This window comes from Zerene cesonia, unplaced genomic scaffold (assembly GCF_012273895.1).
Source record: "Zerene cesonia ecotype Mississippi unplaced genomic scaffold, Zerene_cesonia_1.1 Zces_u003, whole genome shotgun sequence".
Classification (NCBI taxonomy): domain Eukaryota; kingdom Metazoa; phylum Arthropoda; class Insecta; order Lepidoptera; family Pieridae; genus Zerene; species Zerene cesonia.
The window spans coordinates 871338-877282 of NW_024045133.1; the positions used below are offsets into that span (position 1 = coordinate 871338).

A 5945-nucleotide genomic window follows, 5' to 3' on the forward strand; every position below is an offset into this window, starting at 1 on the left:
TTCGATGGAACTCTGTACATATTTATCATGTTCCTTCATAATTTTCGCAAATTCTTATGTAATTTAAATAAAACATAACAGTTTACTATATCAAATGAGTTTGTCAAATAATTAGGGGGCATCCATAAGTTATTTACGGGAGACGATTTTTGAATTTTTTTTGGCTGCCACACGTCATTAATGAATGACCCCATACTACATAATAAAAATAAGTCGGGTTTTCCTTCCTGACGCTATAACTCCAAAACGCACGAACCGTTTTCCACGGTTTTGCATTCGTTGGAAAGGTCTCGGGCTCCGTGAGGTTTATAGCAAAGAAAATTCAGGAAAAATTTCAATAGAAAAGCGGGAAAAACGAAGGCATCTGGTGGCGAAACGGAGTTCGCCGGGTTTGCTAGTACTACATAAAAGTAAGTATATTTATACATTTATACAAAAATAAAGTGTTCCCTTACCTGGGTCCGACTTGAGAGCTAAAAAGATGCCAGGCAGAGCGGCTGGCCCTTCGCCGGCTGTAATCTTATTGATGTAACTCTCAACACCGTCCAAACCTGTCGAAAAAAAAAAGTATATAAATCCTGGGGGAAAAAAAGTATTCGGGGAAACTGCCTTATATTTGACTTTGCCTCGCAAGCAAAGCCCTGGGCAGACAGCTAGTCTATTGCAATTTAATACTATCCAAAAGAAAAAAAAGATCAATTGTAAATTTAAAAAATAGTTAATATTGTGTAAAATTTACTTTAACACAAAAAGGAATCTTATCATCTTTACAATAAAGTACTCAATTGAATACATTTATTTACTCAGACATTATAAGATAGTCCCCCACCACGTCTGTCTGTACGTATGTTCCCAATAAACTCAAAATCTACAGCACCGATTTCTGATCTGAATCTAGTAATATATTTAAAAAAAAACAATATATTTCAATAAATATGTTCAATATTTGATTTGATTTGATTTTGATTTGATTTGAATACTATACCTGTGGGCTCCTGTAAACCTTCAAGATGTTCCGCCTCATGATCAAATATGTCAAGTACTTCAGGCAATGCTGTAATAAAAAGATAAATAAATTACTTAGATATCAAATATTTGTTCTTTTTTTAAACACAAAATGGCGGATATCTAAAGTATGTTATCTATGTTATGTGTTTACATATTTTTATTATTCGAAATAAATAAAAAAATAACAGTTTCAACAGTTTCTTTGATAAACGTATAATAAATCGATTCGTTATCCTTTAATTTACCAGCTAAACATATTTTTCACAAAAAACATTCTTTAATCCTTTCCATTAGCAATATATCCTTGCTCACTTAAAATTAAATTAGATCCAAAAAAATATATACACACACTTTTATTGGTCTTTACGAATCAAAAAAATAATAATTTAATCCTTTATGCAGAACATTGTAACGCCCAGCCTCTGGGCCGACCTATATTCTTAAAAAAAGGTGTGTGTTGCGATACACACACGATAGAAGTGAAACTTCAGTAAATCGACAAAAGAATGAGATGAATATATATAAAATAGTATGTATATTACTGTCTCATTCTTTGCCGGCTTCATTCTACACATTTTTGTATTTCTGTCTCTTACCTGTCGTTGTCCGTTGCATCAGGTTTGAAGTCACAACGATTCTAAAGAAGTTTCACTACAATAATGTTGTTTATTTGCACAGAAAAATAATAAAAAAATAACTCACTCTTCCTACTGGAGAGCCGTTGTAACAGTTCCCATACACCTTCGATGTTATTATGACCGGTTAGAGGTTTCAGCGCCTCGAAAGCGTCTTGAGGATCTGTGAAAATTCAACTCAAACTCAAACTCTAACTCAGACACAACTCAAACTCAAGCTCAGACTAACTCAAACTCAATGTTATACACGATTTGGGACTTTATTCAAATTAATTCCAGCAATACAATGCAATGCCTATCTAATAAAATACAAGTTACATATATTTCAAACTCAAACTTAACAGGTCTTCAACTCAAACTCAAAAGTTTGAAAGTTTATTTTCAATAAGTGATAAATAAAGAAGCTAAAAAACAGGTAAGCGTAAAAATAAATATAAATGTATGTTAATAATATTTCTTTTAAATTTACTTACTTTGCTCGCCGGTCAGCAATCTCAGAAGTCGTAGAAGTGACTTTATATCTGTAAATAAAAAAGATAGATATTAATAAAGATAGATACAATTTATACGATAACTTAAAAATAGATACAAAACCGTGAACTGTGTATGTATAGCTTTTATGATTTTCTTTTTAAATGAGAATCTTTTTTCAAATATAGTTGAAAAAAAAAATTATCTATGATTATATGAAACAGAATTTACCGAATAATTTTAAAATTATCATATATGTGCAAAGAACATACAAAAAAATGTTTCGCATATCCTCTGTCCGTTCTTTATTACGTACAAGTTATTTTCTAAGAGAATTCAATGTTTTTATGAGGAAAAATAAAAAAAAATGACAAAAAAACCTAATTACAATTGGAAGTATAGTGTCATTAAAGATCTGTGTTTTAGCGAACATTATTAAAACTATATAAATTGCTGATACTAAATCTATCTTACAAAAAATCTCTACATTCTGTGTGTACTCAATTCTGTCAGTTTGTTTGTATGTTTCTCTTGTATTGCTATACTCACGCGTAGTCCTGGAAAGCTTCTCCATCATTTGCTCATAGAAACTCCATCCCCTTGATCCTCTGCACAGTTTTAGGAAACTAAATATCTGCGAGTTCGCTAAAATAAGAAAAAAATGATTATTTATATTTAGTTTTTTAACATTCAATAACATTTTTTTAATTTTTTTGCGTTTCAACACTTGCTTTAAAAAATTTATGCTTTTTTTTAAGGCTAAAAATAGATAGTGGCAGATTAAAAAAGAAAAACATAAAATTATAATGATATAATAAGTATATCTTTTTCTATACTTACATTTAAGATTCGTCACCTTCGTTAAGTAATTCAAGAATTTATTTCTGTCTGTGAATTAAAAAAAAATAGATCAAACACAATTAAATGTTTAGCATTCGAAATAAAAATATTATTTTAAAACATCTAACAAAGATGCCATCAAAAATAAATGAATACGTTTGAACTTCTTATTAAATTTAAATAATTACGTATATATAATACAAGTATTACTTTTATGTTAACGTACTTATATAATAATAGCGGTGCGCGTCCGGTACAAATATAGCCTATAGCCTCCCATAATAAATGGGCTATCTAACACTGAAAGAATTTTTAAAATCGGACCAGTAGTTCCTGAGATTAGTGCGTTCAAACAAACAAACTCTTCACCTTTATAATACCTATTACTATACATTTAAATTGATTCGAATGTGGAATGACGCAGATCTAGCTTCAAGCTTAAGCTAAATTCAATCGTTCGTATTCCCGTATCATTTCCGGGATAAAAACTAACCTATCGCCTTTCTCGACTCTCAAACTACCTACCAAATGTCATTAAAATCGGTTCAGTGGTTTATGCGTTAACTAGAGAGAGTAAGTAAATTACGTAATTTACTACTAGACACCGCATATAAAATATCGAAATTTATTAATTTCCTACTTTTGCGTAAAGAACAAACAAGAATTCAGTTCGAAATAACTCTACTTATTTACTCACCAATGCCACGCATGAATTAAATATTAATTTATTATTTAATTATAATATTTGTTCAAGTGCAATACAATAAACTACCTATTTCATGGAATATTTGATTAACATGGAAATAAACGGAGAGAATAAATAACATCATTGCCGTCATTTGTTTAATTAACTGTTGATAAAAGTATCCGAATATATTTTGTACTTTTAAACTATTATAGTTAGACCAAAATGGTGAAACTATAGTTATCTATGTTTATTTCAGTTATTTGATTAGACATCATTCTTTTAAAATATATAGAATACACATTGTTACACAACAATATGATTCGTTACGTTTTTTTAAAAATCGAACATTTTGAAAAGCTGTTTTTTTTTTACTTTTTTTTTCTTTTGTACTGTTTAAAAACGTCAACTGTCAAAATGACTTTTGATTATTATATATTGTTAAAATTGCTATTTCAAATTGACTTGATTAACATGTATTTATTGACTAATTCTTACCTCTGAATCCAGAATACTTGAATAGATAGTCACTAAGTTGATTATGGCCTGAAACGTAAGAAAAAATTAATATTAATTTTTTTGGAGGGAATAATTAATAGATGCGTTTTTTTAAATGCTGACTTTCAAATCAATTTAGAACGCGTTTAATCAATTTGCGTGAATTCAGAAAACGAATCTTGGATAATCAGTTTCGTTGTATTTCAAATTTTAATATTTTTTATACGAGATTTAACAATAACTTACTTTTTACTCCAAATATATCGTCCAAGGGATCGAGAAGTCCTGTAAAACATAAAAATTATAAAACATATTCATTAAATTCAATTTAATTTATATGTACGGATACATTTTAGTATTTGATACGTTCATTTAATCTACGAGTAACAATTCTTTTCAATAAAGAAGGACACGGATTTCCCTAGGTGTGGACGACTCCAGTTTCGAAAATAGGATGATATGACAATAATTCCCCATCAAACCCAAAAAGAATCACGACAATTGGTTGATAAAAAGTGTCATACTATCGAGCAAAAAACAAAAAGTCTATGGTGAAAACCTCATTTTTTGGAAGTCAGTTAATAATATAATTAAAGTAAGAACATCTATTTTACTAAATAATCACTATATGAAGGTAAATTTAGCCATGTCAGATGATATCCCACTTTAAGCGGACAGATTTAATTCAAACCCTATACACTTATCAAGGATCGGTGACAATACAATAATTACATGAGTTTATCTTATTATCCTGATTTCGTTACTTGACAATTGAATAGATTTATCGATATAGCATTTTCATTTCTGGCGTTTTGACTTATTATTTATCTGTATTCATAACGGAAACATTATCTGTGGCGTTTAACAAAGAGACTTGGCTTGAGACCATGGGCGTACCCAGGGGGGCAGGGGAGGGCAGCTACCCCTGCTGGATATCGTACCTCTCTATTGTTATTGAAGAAGCTGAAGGCTGAAAATCCTCGGAAGTTACTTTTAAAATAGTTCAAGGATCTTAAACGACTAAGGTGACTAAGTTCTCCTATATACCTACCTAATTAAAGAATCTAAATAACGAAATACTTATTTGCAGGATAACTTGTGGGTGTTTTCCTTATATATATTGTAGGTGTCTTCGTGTGGGTTGTAAGGCAAAAAAAGTGCGCGGGACCTGGCTTAAAAAATTTGATTTGCCCTCCCCTAGCCCAGAACCTGGGTACGTCCATGCTTGAGACATGATGTAAAGAGCTAATATAAATACATAATCAAGTTACAATGATTTGAAATTCTCATAAGAAATAAGTTTATTCTTTATTTCTCTCGTCAATATTTTCTTAATTTTTATCTTTAATAGGGCAGCGCTTGACCACGATCTCGCCTGCTGGGAAGCTGAGATGTGGTCTAGGCTGTAACGCGCTTCCCTAGAAGGTACCTGTTCACTCTACTCTTGAAGACCTCCAGATTGTACTCGTCGGGGAACACAGACTCAGGAAGCATGTTCCAATCCCTTGCGGTTCGAATAAAGAGTGTGGAATCGAACCGCTTCCTTTCTAATCCCTTCCCAATTAAAGTCGGCGATCCAATTGTAGAGGCGCTCGGTCTGCAATCGACCTTACGTCTCTCCAAATGTCCATGGGCGGTGGTAGCGCTTACCATCAGGCGTCCCACCAGCTCCATTGCCGACTGTGACATAAAAGAAGTTCTCACCTCCGTGTCCAAGCGCTGCTTGATCCACATGGTCATGCAGTTGCTGCACTGTTTTCACTGCGTTGCCAACGGTACCCAGTAGACCGCCAGATGGCGCTGGTCTT

The 5945-nt window shown here is 31.9% G+C and overlaps 1 long non-coding RNA gene across 1 annotated transcript in view; it reads right to left on the minus strand.

Moving 5' to 3' along the window:
* Positions 1-1302, minus strand: part of LOC119838571 — a 2532-nt gene extending 1230 nt beyond the window's left edge. Inside the window, exons 1-2 of the long non-coding RNA XR_005288200.1 lie at positions 986-1302; positions 456-551 (exon numbers count right to left, since the gene is read on the minus strand). This is a non-coding gene — a long non-coding RNA (uncharacterized LOC119838571). The remainder of the gene's footprint in view (positions 1-455; positions 552-985) is intronic.
* Between the last annotated feature and the right edge of the window lie 4643 nt (positions 1303-5945).